General features: G+C 39.7%; 1 protein-coding gene across 4 annotated transcripts in view; it reads right to left on the minus strand.

Annotated features, from left to right (window-relative positions):
• STK17B (serine/threonine kinase 17b) overlaps positions 1–9,453 on the minus strand; it is a 29,778-nt gene extending 20,325 nt beyond the window's left edge. For 2 of the 4 annotated variants that reach the window (XM_005202624.4, XM_005202625.4), the window contains exon 1: positions 9,226–9,453. The gene's annotated coding sequence lies outside the window, so the exon portion shown is untranslated. 4 annotated transcript variants of the gene reach the window in all.
• Positions 9,454–16,440: the final 6,987 nt, after the last annotated feature.

A 16,440-nucleotide genomic window follows, 5' to 3' on the forward strand; every position in this document is an offset into this window, starting at 1 on the left:
CCCAGCACAGAGCCTGCTATGTATGAAGAGCTGTATAATTTTGTCGGATGAGTGAGCAACTACACATAAAGCCCTATTCTGGAGTTCTAATCTGTATCTGAAGCTCATATTTATCTGGAACTTTTATGATATTTACAAGCATTCAGTTTTAATATTAAAACTACTATTTCACATTAATTGAATTCATATCATAATGACAGACTACAAATTTTTAGATACTTCCTTCTGCTATGCCTATGTAATAGAAGATCCAGTATTATTCTTCTAGCACACTCCTACAAGAATCCCTACGTTTTTTCCTTCTTGTCACATTTTTCCTCCATTTATTTCCTACTTGACATGTTCTATACCTTCCTATATTTAAATGCCACCTATATTCAACTTAGCAAGTGAACAGTGTGATTAGAGGGGAGTGTTTTCAGTTTCTGTATTTCCTTGGTTTTAAGTCGGCATTTTTTTCTCTCAAACTTTGGAAAAACAAAGACCTAACTAGTTTTGAGGTACATCTCTAGTGTTCCAAAATTAGCAGAGTATCATTCTGAAAATAACATTTGGACTGAACCACATCTGAGTCTGAATCCCATTTATACATCATACCAGTTATGAGGCATTTACCTTTGCTGCTGTTCTGAGGTGAATTATGTCCCTCCCTTTAAAATTCCTACCTTAAAGTCCTAATCCCCTAGTACCTCAGAAAGTGACTGTATTAGGAGAAAGGGCCTTTAAATTAAGGGCAATTAAATTAAAATGAGGCCATTAGGGTGGGCCTTAAAGCAATACGTCAAGTCAAGTATCTTCATTAAAAAAATGTGATTAGGATACAGAAACACAGGGAAAGACCAGATGAAGACACAGGGAGAAGGCCATTCACAAGCCAGAGAAAGGCCACAGAGAAGCCAAGCCTGCTGACACCTTGATCTCAAAATTCTATTCTCCAGAATTGTAAGAAAATTAATTTCAGTTGCTTAAGTCACCCTATCTACAGTATTTTGTTACAGCAGCCTAGCAAAGTAATACAGCTACTTTTAAAAAGAAAGTAGTATTTCAAATGTGTCGGAAGGGATACAAATATAACAAACACTTGGGGGTTTCAATCTTATTATTTTGTTTAAATTAAAAATAAATGATTAATCACAGACAGAGTTGGTCCCTTCTTTTCACCCCGCTAGCCCTGGGTAGGAAAACTTATCATTTCCTTGCCAACATATGCCCCATTCAGACAGTTTTGTGATTTACTTTGCATTTCTCCTGATTACTAGCGAGGAAAGCTGCAATTCTGCTGCCCCTAAAGTATGGATGAATCATAGAATTTATCTTGCAGTGCTCTAAATAATAAAAATTAAAATACAAACTCATGAAGAATGATACTGGTACAGTGCTAGTCGTGAAAGCACATCATGGAGTTCAATAAACAAATCCTGTTAGTACTCTCTGAAAGATCTTCTCCAGTGACAGTCCCTGCCACTGTTGAATAGCTGTACCCTATTTCCATGTACAAAACTCTCACCCCAAGTTAGATTAAACTAGTTTTTAAAATCTGTCTTTTTTATTGTTTTGACGAACTATTTATATACTTTAGTTCTGATGGCACTCAGTTTCACTGTTCACATATTCCTCTCTGAAAAATCAATATGGTTACCAATTTCTATGCTTAGTGTTTTTTTCTTCAGGTCATTCTTGGGCTTTAAGATTTTTTCCCTAAATTTAAAAGTCTATAGATTTGTATGCTTATGATAATATTTATGTTATTAGCATATATACAGAAAGAGGGGATATACCTGTATCAAAGATACAAATTGGCCTACATTCCCAACACTGTTCCATATCAGGCCTTAGGAATCATAAGCACAAGAATACAGCAAATTTACCCATGGAGACAGAGTATAGGCTCTTGATTCTAAGATGTTCACCTCATCTAGATTCTAGAATCTATGATGTTTATCTTATGCTGTAATGCATCAGCTAAAAAGCAATCTATTCATAAGAATCTAGTAAAACAGAGATATATTTTATAATTATTTTCTGTTCTCAAGTTTCAAAAGAATCAATATGAATCTTAGATGTTGTCAAAGACATGCTTAATTAAGCATGATTTATAATAGTGGAAAAAAACCAAAAAGCTTTCAGAGTGAATGCATCCGAAAGTTTAACAATAAGGAAATGGTTAAATATACCTAAATAACAGGATATTACATACCTAATAAAAATTGTGCTTTCAAATATTTTAACTCATATAATGAAAAAAGGAAGACAAAACTTTACATATAGTATGTTAATTTTGTTATAAGTATATATGTTTGCTATATATAATTTTCAAATATGTTTTAAATAATATAAAAGCAAATAGATGAAAATACAGGAAACTATGACAATATATTAACAGTGGTTATCCTTGGATTGTGAAATTATGGCAGTATTTATACTCTCCTTTGTTTAAGTTATCTATATCAAGCTAGTATAGACAAAAAACTAACAAATGCCTTTGGCTAAAAAAGATGGCTGTGACTACATGCAGAAATTAACCCATGTGCAACAGTAAAACATATCTCTTTACACATTAAGGGTTTACTTGGCTGAAAGTACATGAGCCATTATTGTTCAGATTTTTTAAGGCCTCAATGTTTTCTCTGCATTTATTTAGAGCAGATGGTGTTCATTATGCAAGTAACAGGTCCATTCTTATGCAAAGACCATACAGGCATTTAGGGTAAATACTAAGCAAGAATCAATACCCTGTTTAGTACCACCCAGGAAAAACAATTTTATAAATTCTGAATTAATGTCAAAGTTCTATATAATAAATAATAATTTGTAACCTTAAGATATATGCCTTTACTATTATATTACTTGTGAAAATTCAAATTCACTTCAGGATCCCTCTAAAAAAAAAAATCCAAAGTGTGATATTTAAATACTATACTAACAGGTATTAAGTTTTATAGTACCTACTTAGTTATTAGAAGGAAAATGAAAGCTAGTTTTTTTTAGGACTGGAATAAATCGTGGTAATATAAACATGGCCTAATAATCAAGCTACTTAACAGCATTACCTAATACTAGACATTGGAGTATGCTTAGTCTTTTACCCTAACAAATTTTGTCCCCTCACATGTACTGTTGGTCATCACAGTGGATGAATGGCCTATAGATATTTGTATATTTGTATGGCTATAAATGCAGCTGAAAGCAGCACTGGACAATCGGCAGTTTTTAAAACACATGCTGGTATAAAAATCATTTTTTTGAATTGTGTTACATTTCACTCTGGCTCTGAACATGCTGGAAACACAAGCTATGTCCCAGAAAAAAGGAAAGACACATTTCTGAAGGTTAGACTTTAAACTTACCTACAGACTGCTAATACACCTATATTACAAACTGCTTTAGGGATCCATACAGCATGCCATAAGTCATATCTTCATTCTATTTACAGCACTTGCACCAGCTGCCACAGCCTAGATATTTTTCTATTTCCTATCCTTTGGCCAATTTTGTATATAACAGAGCAAGAATGTCACATTTGTCCACTAATCCCTCCACAAACACCATGCTATCCTATACGTAAGATTTAATTCTTGGGTACATGAAGGTTATCAGTTAATTTTCTGTCTTGCATCTTCCTAAATTTCTCACCAAATTCTCTTTAACTCCAACAAGCAATCATCAACCTTTTCTTGCATTCTACCATAATTCACAGACCTATAACCGATTCTAAATTACCAATAATCTGTGCTAGTTACTCTGCTGCTGCTACTAAGTCACTTCAGTCGTGTCCAACTCTGTGCAACCCCAGAGACGGCAGCCCACTAGGCTCCCCCATCCCTGGGATTCTCCAGGCAAGAACACTGGAGTGGGTTGCCATTTCCTTCTCCAATGCGTGAAAGTGAAAAGTGAAAGTGAAGTCGCTCAGTCGTGTCCGACTCTTAGCGATCCCATGGACTGCAGCCTACCAGGCTCCTCCGTCCATGGGATTTTCCAGGCAAGAGTACTGGAGTGGGGTGCCATTGCCTTGTGCTAAGTTGTTTCAGTCATGTCCCACTCTTTGCAACCAGGCTACAGAAGTAGCCCACCAGGCTCTTCTGTCCATAGGATTCTCCAGGCAAGAATACTGGAGAGGGCTGCCATGCCCTCCTCCAGGGAATCTTCCTGACTCGGGAATCGAACTCCTGTTTCTTACATCTCCTGCATTAGCAAGTGGGTTCTTTACCACTAGAGCCACATGGGAAGCCCATAACACTTTATTAGGCTACATTAAAAAAAAAATCTCAAGGGACTTAGTAGGCAAAATGTGTATGTGTGAGTAGGTACACAATTATAATCAAGCACTAAAAACAGTAAGAGGATAATAGAACAAGGCAAGGTACAATAAAGCTTCCAGTTACACAGTACTGCTAGGAATAATGGAATCTCAAGTTTATTTGCAGAGATTTTTTTCTTCATTAACTCTCATTACAATAATTACAACAAGAATTCAGATGGGATCAGTGAAGGGAGGAAGAGGGAAAATGTTAGGCTTGATCTGGACCTAAGTTTACTAGAAGGGAGAAAGCAAATATGATGCGATCAATAGTAAAACTAAAAAAAAAAAAAAAAAAAACCACCTTATAAACCTCTAAATAGCTCTATTTAAACATGCTCATCATAATATTCACCTCAAAGTTATCTTATAAAAATATTTCATAAAATCTAACACATTATATGACAATAAATAAAAACATCTAAAAAATAAAATTGTCTGCTTTGATCCCTGCATTAGCTCCCTGGTACCTAGTTCAAGCCCTTACACCAAGACACACAAAACCCTTCATGGCCAGCTTGTATCATTTCCTGCCACACTTGTATCTCATATTTTGCCTCCACATCTCTGTTACACTTTTCTGTCTGAACATCCTTTCTACCTTTCCTTAAATGGTTAACTTTTTATTTAATCTTAACTCAACAAAGATTGTCATCTCCCCCAGGAAGCTTTGCCTAAAATTCACAGGTTGTCTTTAATGCCTGTCCTTTATGCTCCAAACAGGAGGACCCTTGACATACCTCTTTACCTCAACATGTAACATGTTAGACTGCAATTATATTTAGTGTCTAAAGGATAGCAACCATTTGCTTTCATGCCTAAACTCCCAGCATGGTGTCTGGCACCTGGTAGGAATTTTTTAAAATGTCCAATGAACTGAACTTAATATGGAATATTAAGTTAATATTAACTTAATATTTCTTAAGAATTAAGAGATACAGCAAGAAGAATTTTTAGGTACATCTCATGTCTTTGAGGGTTTAGCAGAATTTGAGATCTATCTTGAAATTATAATATTGGGGCTCCAAATGCAGCTAATCTCTGCTTAATTCAATATTTGGCTAAATAAAATAAGAAATATTTTAAATTGCTATCAGAGAACTTCAGTTTTAAACAGGACAGCCATGAAGTCTGGAAACATGGATAAAATTATTATATTATGTATTGCAATATAATACCAACAGATCATTTATTTTGCATTTACCTATCTTTCCAGACTAGGCAGCCACATGTTGTTATAGCCCTACTTCAGCTAAGAACATCAATATTTTAAGAGCTATTTCAATCAGGAAATCCAGATACTTGTCCTGGATCATGAGGATAAATTAAGATCCTCATGAAGAAATCTGAAAGGCAATGGAAAGCAAAGCAAGGCACAAGATTACAGGGAAAAAAAACTTTTTCTTTCTGCATGAGCATTTACAGCTACCAAGTTTTCCCTATGAAACAGAGGAACTGGAGATTTATTTGTCTGGAATCTATCAAAATAAAGAACTTTCTGCTAGTGTGGCAGAAGGATCCATTTCTAATTAGTCATTGATTAGAAGCAAAGGCATTGGTGTAGGGAAAGGGACGATGATGATTTTCAGTTTCACGGAAGAGACCATTCCTTCTACGTATTCTACTAACAGGTTCATCGGTTTGTTTTTTTTTTAAAGACTGAATAGAAAGTATAATCCAAGAATTTAATCCTTTGAAAAATCACAAGAAGCCAGCTAACTGCCTCTAGTCTAACCAGTCTAGTAAACACTATCCAAGGGCTAAAGTCCCAGGTAATGACCTTAGACCTGATTCTGTGTCACTTCAGTAAGGCCAGGTGCTGTCTCTTCCACCTTCAGAAGGAGAGTTAAACCCTATAATTGTGAACCAGGATGAAAAGATGTTGAGAACGGAAATATAGTGGGCCAACAAACATACAGTGCTTTTCATTCATCAGATGGAAAATTAAGTTTCTGTTGCAAAATAAAGTACTGTTTACTTATAGCATCTCTGAAGTACTGTTTATTCAGTAAGTATTACAATGCAAAATGAAATATGATCCTAGGATTAAAGATGAAACTATCATTTCACTGTTAATATTAAAATTTTTAAATGCTAAAAATATTAACTATTTGCTCTTTTAAAGAAGTTGCAAAGGGTCTAGGACGCCACAACACATGCTGCATATAAATGAAAAGAAACTCACTAGTTTAGATGTTTAGAGTGGTCCTGAAGTTCATGGTTACATGTATTTTGGGGGAAAATGATAAATAAATAAATAAAAACAATCAGAAGTTCATAAAGCGTGCCCTGACAATTACATTTGTCACAACATATTTATGTAAAAACATGTAACTTAATTCTTATACACATTTGTTAACTGAAATAGTCAAAGAAATCCTTTGATAAAAGTCCTTCATAGAATACAAAATACTTAAAATCACTGAATTTTGTCATCAAAATTGTAAAAAACTAAAATAACTAAAACATTTAGTTTTCACAAATGGAAAGTAAGTACATAAATGATTGTTAATGTTTTTGACACAACCAATACTCACAGAACACAAAGAATTCCTAAAAAAAAAAACAAACCCCAAATCCTTTAAAAGCAATAAATCTAGTAGCACTGTCCTACTTAGCTGCCAATACGCACTGCAATATAGTATACATGCAATTGTAAGACAATTTTAGGATTAAGTGAAAGTGTCAGCAATGGATGTCCTTGATTCCTGCATTTAAAATTGGGTCTCTAAGTAAAAATAGGGAAATTTTGATAAGGAAATTCTCTCTTATAATTATCAAACAGCTTCAAAAACCAAGCATTTAAAACGTATTTAAATGTTTACTTAACACTAGTAAAAAAAACTCTCAGTGCAAGTTTAAAGATAGAATTGTTTGACTGGAAACATGCCATCAAATGCCTGTATCTTCTTCAGCTTTGCCATTAATATTCTGACACAGTGATCAATTAGTCAAGTCTCAACTTTCCTGAAAACTGATTCTATCTTAAGTGAAAGTTGCTCAGTTGCATCTGACTCTTTGTCTCCCCATGGACTACACAGTCCATGGAATTCTCCAGGCCAGGATCCTGGAGTGGTTGCCTTTCCCTTCTCCAGGGGATCTTCCCAACTGAGGAATTGAACCCAAGTCTCCCGCACTGTGGACAGATTCTTTACCAGCTGAGCCACGAGGGAAGCCTAAGAATACTGGAGTGAGTAGACTATCCCTTTTCCAGGGGATCTTCCCTACCCAGGAATCGAACCCGAGTCTCCTGCATTGCAGGTGGATTCTTTATCAACTGAGCTATGAGGGAAGCCAGATTGTATCTTAGCCAACCGGTAATTCAGTTTTCAACGAGCTCAAGAGAATCTACAACTATTCTGTCCACACACAAAAATGAAAGGACTTTGATAACACAATTTTTACTTTTAAAACTTGAATATATTGCCACGTATATATAGCTCATCTTAATTTCAAGCCCATATTTTAGAAAAGTGATGTAAAATGTATGATAGGTACCTCAAGAATAAAGCAGCTATTAATAACTTCAGCTATTAAAACAGAAAAAAAAATTAAAAACTGAACATCTGCTCAGAGGAGGATGAAGGGGAAAGAAGAGGAGTTTTAAACTAGGACACTGCTTCTGTGGACCAACTTTTTCAAACACACAGCATTTTATGGGCATGTGGTTTAATATTTGTAAAACAAACACTTTGGAAGTTGCTGAAAACTACTTCTGAACAATTTACTATAAAACCAGTGGTGAATCAATGACAAAGTAGGTTTATCATCTTTTAATAAGATTGTGTGCCCAGGCTAAAATGCCAGGTTATATATGCTGCCACTTGCCCAGACATCTCAGTAGACCATGTGTGTCTCAAGGCACACATTCTCAAACTCTTGAGAACCTAAAGGGGCAATCAATGTATCACACATCACTGCATATCATCAGTCCAGAGATGTAAACATCACACGCTGGCAAAACAATCAGCGAATGTGACACACAGACCTAATATAATTGAAATCTTATCAGTATGTGGCTTTAAAATGTTTTCTTTTCCTTAATTTCCATTTGCAGATTGATGTTGGAGGGCCTCTGTCCCATCACAACCAGAGGAAGAACTAACATCAGCTACTAGCCGCCCACAGTCTCTTTCAGCTTCGTCTCTAAGGGAATTCAAATGAAGCGTTTTCCCTACATAAAATAAAGAGTTGAGTAAATGTCAAAACCGTAGCCGTCACGCAGTTGTATTACACGGCGTCAAAATAAAACCAGATCGCAGGAAATCACGGAAACAACTGCAACTCGACTTCTCTATTCACTGACTTTAAAAAAATCTGTTCATAAGTAGTAACTGAAAATGTCCCAGAAGATGAGCACAAACTTTCTTCCGACGAAAGGCAGCTGTGAGCAGGACGGGTCCATGAGTACAGATGTGAACACGTTCTGGGCCCCACACCCCAGCTGTGAACTTGGGTGGGACCTGAAGGCACCACGACGACGCGACGTGGAAAGGACGCGAACGAGCCGGTGGCGAAGGGTGTCCCGCGGAATGCGACCCGGGGAGTGACCGGGCCACACACACACAAACACACACGCACACACACACGGACCCGGCTGAGAAAGGTACTGGGAGGTCCAGCCGCCACCCCGAGCGCCGCACCCAAAGGAACCAGAGAAGCAGGACTCCAGCCGGAATGCGGCAAGGGGTCCGGAGCAGTCGGGCCACCCGGGGACGACGGTGTCTGAGCCCATCTTCCCCAGGCCGGAGGTCTGAGCCGACCCCGGATCCGCCCACACTGCCGGCATCCCTCCTCGGGACCCCTCCCACCTTCTGGGTCTCCGTTCCACCCGTAAAGGGGGCTGCTTTAGGGGTTTGGAGTCGCAGCCCCGAGCCTACCCGCCAAACCCAGCAGGACTGAGGACGCGCGAGGCGGAAGACACTGACCGCTCGGGCCGCAGCAGGTTCTCCCGGGGCTGCCCCCTCCAAGGGGGCTCCAATCCCGCCCCACACAGGTGGCCACGACAGGACACGTTCTCCAGCTCTAGCCCTTTGAGGTGCCGCGCAGCTCCGAGCGTGGCAGGACCCACTTTTACCCTTCCGGACAACGGCCAACAGTTGTGACCTGACCTCCCCAGTGAGGTGGCTCCCGACTACGGCGGCGAAGACGGTGACGGGAGCGTACAGTTGAGGTTTGAAAACTGCAGCCCCGTTGCGGGGCAGGGCTGTAGGCTAGAACCCACCCCCTGGGTCCCGAGAACCAATCCGAGCGCGCGCGGAGGGCTGGGCTGTCACGTGACGGGAGGGGCGGAGCGCCGGCCTACAGCGCGTGCTGCGGGGCAGGGCTCAGCGGTGAGGGGGTGCGGCAGGGGCCGGCCGTAGGAGGCTAGGCGGAGCTGCACAGCAGGTGGGGCGCTCCAGCAATGACGGCGAGAGAAGAGTGAGGTGGGCAGTAGCTTGACCGCGCAACGGCTGTAGCTCCAACCGAGTGCATCCCGGCCTTCAGAGTGGTCAATCCACTAGGACTGAGTATCTGCAGACTAGGGACCGGGAAGAAGCAAAATTAGTCGCTGCTTCGGACTCATTCCCAAACTTCTGTGCCTGTTTTCAGACTGTTCCCAGTCATCTTCCTTATCACCTGAACACACTCGGCCAGTGGAGACTCCAGTTTGCTATAACTTGGCAAGCATCAACATCGCTTGGGGATTTATGGAACTTGGGCTCCACCTCTCAAGTCCGCTCCAGCGAATTGAGGTCTTCTGAGGCGTGGCTGAAGTCAGTGTAGCTGCTGCTGCTAAGTCACTTCAGTCGTGTCCGACTCTTAGCGACCCCATAGAGGGCAGCCCACCAGGCTCCCCCGGCCCTGGGAGTCTCCAGGCAAGAGCACTGGAGTGGGTTGCCATTTCCTTCTCCAGTGCATGAACATGAAAACTGAAAGTGAAGTAGCTCAGTCGTGTCCGACTCTTAGCGACCTCTTGGACCGCAGCCTACCAGGCTCCTCTGTCCATGGGATTTTTCCAGGCAAGAGTACTGGAGTGGGGTGCCATTGCCTTCTCCGGAAGTCAGTGTAAGGAGAGTCCAAATAAGATGAATGACTGTTTATGCATTTAGGGTGCTAAGTGAGAAGATGAAAGCCCCTCAGCAAGCTACTCAGGGTATGTTATATATTCAAGAGAAAGAAAAATTTGCAAGTCTCGTGGAAGACACAGTTGAAGGCTATTTTAATAATTGTATAAGACTATTGGAAAAATAGGGCTAACCTGGTGGCTCAGTGGTAGAGAGTCTGCTTGTCAATGCTGAAGAGACAGGTTTGATCCCTGGTCTGGAAAGATCCTCTGGAAAAGCAAATGGCAACCCAATCCAGTATTCTTGCCTGGGAAATCCCATGGATAGAGGAGCCCCGAAGGCTACAGTCCATTAGCTTGTAAAGAGTTCACAACTTAGTGACTGAACAACAACAACATTGGGAACATATATGGGGAGGGGAATCGTGTTTTAACAGACTTCTCCAAGCAAATTCCCATCAAGCCATCCATTTCCTCTTCCATATTGTATTTTTTCCCAAGATAAGTACATAAAATGACTCACAAGAGTCTTCTTGTTACTTAACTGACTCATCCCAGTTTAATGTGTCTATTCCCTAAACCTTGTCACTTGGAGAATATTGCCTTCATCTATCTACTTTCTTGTTGCTAACAATTGGACTGACAAGCCTAAAGTTAAGATGGACAAAAAATAAAGCTGCATGCTGAAATGGATTTTTCAGCTATCGTTATCTAAGAATAAAAAAGCAGTGAGACTGTTGTTTCCATCTTTTCTTTTAGGAACACGGGGCAGTTCCTAGAAGGCTTAGCACTGGGCCAGTAACCTACAGAAATCTCATGCCTGCAGTATGGTGGTGATTTCTGTTTTGTCTATGCTTGTGTGTGTGTGTGTGTGTGTGTGTGTGTGTTTAATTCTGGACCTCCTCAGTGTCAACATTTGATCAATAGCCAGCTCTTAGCAGTCTCCTCACAGTCTATCTTCCCTTCTGTCACTAAATCCCATCTAACCACATCCCTTTACACTGCAGACCTTTCCCTCTCCCATCACTGCTTTAAACCAAACTTGCTTGTGATCACAAGCCCTCTGCTCTAACCAATCCCTGCTAGGCTGGTAAGTCTTTTCATGTCTTGTTTTTTCCTACCTCTGCCTAGGCTCCAGCTTTTCACCATCTTCCTCATCAGCACTTATTCATAAATTTCCAACTTGAAGAAGTTACACCCTCCAGAAATCACAAATCTTTACTGATTTCTGCTTTCTACTCCCAGCCTGATCATCTCTTTGCCCTCTGTTCCTAGGTGCAGGACTTATACTTGTTCCTTGTGTTTCTCTTATGCCCCTCAACAGATTGTTAATCCTTGCTCCTGGGGTCAGATTTGCCAGCTAGCACTTGTGTGCTTAGTTGCTCAGTCGTGTCTGAGTCTTTGCAACCCTGTGGACTGTAGCCCACCAGGTTTCTCTGTCCATGGGATTCTCCAAGCAAGAATACTGAAGACGGTTGTCATTTTCTTCTCCAGGGGATCTTTCCAACTCAGGGATTGAACCCATGTCTCCTGTGTCTCCTGCATTGCAGTCAGATTCTTTACCTGCTGAATCATCTTATATCAAGAGCATTCAGCTATGCTTACTTGGTCTCAGGCTCTGTGGTACAAGTAACAAGAAATTCCTGGTATTGAGGAACAGGCTGTACCACCTGTGATTCTGCAGTAAAACTCAGGAGTCAAAACACCCTTTCATCCTACCTTATTTACTAAAGTCATTCATAGTCATGTCAAAGGTGCATGTCCTTGCCTTCATTTCTTGAGTGGGAAATCCCCATGTGACCTCCTGGTCATTCTGTGGTCACTGCCGCTGACCACACAGTTCCATAAACTGATCCTTGAACACCACACACTGACCAGAGATGGTGATTGTTATAGGCTGAATGTGTTTCCACCAAATTGATGCGTTGAGGTCCTAGCCCCCAGTACCTCAGCATGTGACACTGGAGATAGGGCCTTTATAGTCCATTGGGTGACAGAGTTGAACACAACTAAGTGACTGAGCATGTAGGCTAGAGCATACAGGTGGGCCAGAATCCAAGATGAGAAGATTACACCTCAGCAAAAATGAAAAGGCAGCCTACTGAATGGGAAAAATGTTTTCAAATCATATATCTGATAAGGGGTTAATATCCAAAACACATAAAGAACTCATAGAACTCAATAGCAAAAAAAAAAAACCCAATCTGATTTAAAAATGGGCAATCTGAATATATACTTTTCCAAAGAAGACATACAGACGGCCAACATGTACTTGAAAAACATACTCAACGTCACTGATCATCACGTAAATACAAATAAAAACCATAATGCAATATCACCTCACACTTCTCAGAATACTTATTATAAAAAAAAAAATGTTGGTAAGATTGGGGAGAAAAAGGAACACTTGTACCCTGTATATGGGAATGTAAATTGGTGATGGAACTATGGGGGTTCCCTTGAAAATTAAAAACAGAACTGCCTTGTGATCCAGAAATGTCACTTCCTGGTATTTATCTGAAGAAAATGAAAACATTAAGTGGAAAAGGTATATGCAGTCCATGTTCATTGCAGTATTATTTACAGTAGTCAAAATAGAGAAAATAGAGAAACAACCTAAATGTCCATCAATAGATGACTGGATAAAGAAAAAAATATTATACACACACACACAATGGAATATGATTCAGCCATAAAAATGATGAAATCTTGCCATTTATCCAATATAAATGGACTTCGAGGGCATTATTCTAATAGAAATAAGTCAGACAGACAAAGACAAATACTGTATTATCTCACTGACACATGGAATTAAATACAAAACAACACACACACATACTCACACCAAGTTTGTAGATACAGAAAACAGACTGATCATTGCCAGAGGCAGGGACTGGAGAGTAGGAGAAAAAGGTGAAGAGGTCAAAAGGTACAAGCTTATAGTTATAAAATAAACAAGTGATGGGGATGTAATATATGCCATGGTGACTATAGTCACCGTATTACACTATATTGCACATTTAAGAGTTGCCAATAGAGTATATCTTAAAAGTTCCCATAACTGGAAAAAGACTTTTTTTTTTTGTAACTATGTAAAGTGACAGATGTTAAATACAGTTATTGTGGTGATCATTTGGCAATATACAGAAATATCAAATCTTATGTTGTACAGCTGAAACTAATGTCAATCATACCTCAATTTACCAAAAAAAAAAAAAAAACTTTTGAAAAATGGATTATGACACAGATTACACAGACTAAAGGACGACCACTGGAGGACACAGTCAGAAAGTGGTCATCTGTAAAACAAGGCGAGAGGCCTCAGAAGAACCTTAAACCATTGACTTCTGGCCTCAAGAACTGTGAGAAAATTTATTTCTGTTGTTTAAGCCAACAAGCCTATGGTATTTGTTATGGCAGCCCTAGAAAACTAACACAGTGGTGCTCCTCAGTCACTCCAAGGGAACCCAAGAAATGACCAGGGATGGAGATCTTTTCTGATCATGCCAGCACACTCACCACATTCTCTCTAGGGAAAGTGACTCTCCCCAGTCACACAGGTCAGTCACCACATGCTGACCACATGTCAGTATGATATACTCTGCATGTAAGTTAAATAAACAGGTTGACAACATATAGCCTTTCCCAATTTTGAACCCGTCCATTGTTCCATGTTTGGTTCTAACTGTTACTTCTTGACCTGCATACAGATTTCTCAGGAGATAGGTAAAGTGGTCTGGTATTCCCATCACTTTAAGAATTTTCTACAGTTTGTTGTGATCCACACAGTCAAAGGCATTGGCATAATCAATGAAGCAGAAGCAGATGTTTACCTGGAATTCCCTTGCTTTCTCTATGATCCAACAAATGTTGACTATTTGATCTCTAGTTCCTCTGCCTTTTCTAAACCTGGATTATGTGTTTGGAAGTTCTCAGTTCACATACTACTGAAGCCTAGCTTGAAGGATTTTGAGCATAACCTTACTAGCATGTGAAATGAGTGCAACTGTATGGTACTTTGAACATTCTTTGGCATTGCCCTTCTTTGGGATTGGAATGAAAACACCTTTCCTGTGGCCACTGCTGAGTTTTCAGAATTTGCTGCCATATTTTGTGCAGCTCTTTAACAGCATCATCTTTTAGGATTTGAAATAGCTCAGGGGGAATTCCATCACCTCCACTAGCTTGGTTCCCAGTAATGTTTCCTACTCGACTTCACCTTCCAGCATATCCGGCTCTTGGTGAGTGACCACACCATCGTGGTTATCAGGGTCATGAAGACCTTTTCTGTACAGTTCTTCTGTGTATTCTTGTCACCTCTTCTTACTCTCCTCTGCTTCTGTTAGGTCCTTACTGTTTCTGTTATTTCTCGTGCCTATCCTTGCATTAAATATTCCCTTGATATCTCCAATTTTCTTGAAGAGATCTCTAGTGTTTCCCATTCTATTATTTTTCTCTATGTCTTTGCATTGTTCATTTAAGAAGGCCTTCTTATCTCACCCTGATATTCTCTAGAATTCTGCTTTCAGTTGGGTATATCTTTTCCTTTCTCCCTTGACTCTCACTTCTCATCTTTCCTCAGCTATTTATAAAGCCTCCTCAGACAACTACTTTGCCTTCTTGCATTTCTTTTTTTTAGAGATGGTCACTGACTCCTGTACAATTTACAAACCTCCATCCATAGTTCTTCAGAAACACTGCCTACCAGAACTAATCCCTTGAATCTATTCATCTTCTCCACTGTATAATCATAAGGGATTTGATTTAGGTGATACCTGAATGACCTAGTGGTTTTCCATACTTTCTTCAATTTAAACCTGAATTTTTCAATAAGGAGCTGATGATCTGAGCCAGAGTGAGCTCCAGGTCTTGTTTTTGCTGACTGTATAGAGCTTCTACATCTTTGGCTGCAAAGAATAATTAATCTGATTTTGGTACTGATCATCTGGTGATGTCCATGTGTAGAGTCATCTCTTGTGTTGTTAGAAGAGAGTGTTTTCTATGAGCAGTATGTTCTTGTGACAAAACTCTGTTAGCCTTTGCCCTTCTTCATTTTGTATTCCAAGGCCAAACTTGCCTGTTAGTCTGGATATCTCTTGACTTCCTACTTCTGCATTCCAGTCCTCTATGATGAAAAGGACATCTTTTTTTGGTGTTAGTTCTAGAAGTTGTTGTAGCTCTTCATAGAACTGTTCAACTTCAGCTTCTTTAGAATTACTGGTTGGGGCATAGACTTGGATTTCTGTGATATTAAATGATTTGCCTCAGAAACAAACTGAGATCATTGTGTCATTTTTGAGACTGTATCCAAGTACTGCAGTTTGAACTCTTCTATTGACTCTGAGGGCTACTCCATTTCTTCTAAGAGAATCTTGCCCAGCATCAAGCTTTACTTTCACCACCAGACACATCTACAAATGAGCATCATTTCCACTTTGCCCAGTCACTTCTTTCTTTCTGGAGCTATTAGTAATTGCCCTCCACTCTTCCCAGTAGCATATTGGACACCTTCAGACCTGGGGGGTTCATCTTCTGGTATCATATCTTTTCGCCTTCATACTGTTTATGGGATTCTTGTGTTAAGAACACTGGAGTGGTTTGCCATTTTCCCCTCCAGTGGATTACATTTTGTCAGAACTCTTCACTATGACCCGTCCATCTTGGGTGGCCTTGCAAGCCATAGCTCATAGCTGCCCTGAGTTATGCAAGCCCCTTCACCATAACAAGCCTGTGATTTATGAAGGGGCATGATCACATTAAAGGTAAAAATAGATGAAATGAATTTTAGTAATACATTTACCTAATCCCATATATCTAAAATATCATCTGTCATTTCAACATGAGAAATGATTAATGAGATATTTTGGTTTGGCTTCCTGGTGGCTCAGACTGTAAAGTATCTGCCTGCAACACGGGAGATCCAAGTTTGATCCCTGGGTTGGGAAGATCTCCTGGAGATACTTTGCATCCTTCTTTTATATTGTCTTAAATCTGGTGTATTTTATATGTACATCTCAATTTAGACCCTAAATTTTCATCAGAAACACTTGATCTGTATTTACATTGAACAAAATTTGAAAGAAAGTGAAAGTGGCTC

Source organism: Bos taurus, chromosome 2 (genome assembly GCF_002263795.3).
Source record: "Bos taurus isolate L1 Dominette 01449 registration number 42190680 breed Hereford chromosome 2, ARS-UCD2.0, whole genome shotgun sequence".
Classification (NCBI taxonomy): domain Eukaryota; kingdom Metazoa; phylum Chordata; class Mammalia; order Artiodactyla; family Bovidae; genus Bos; species Bos taurus.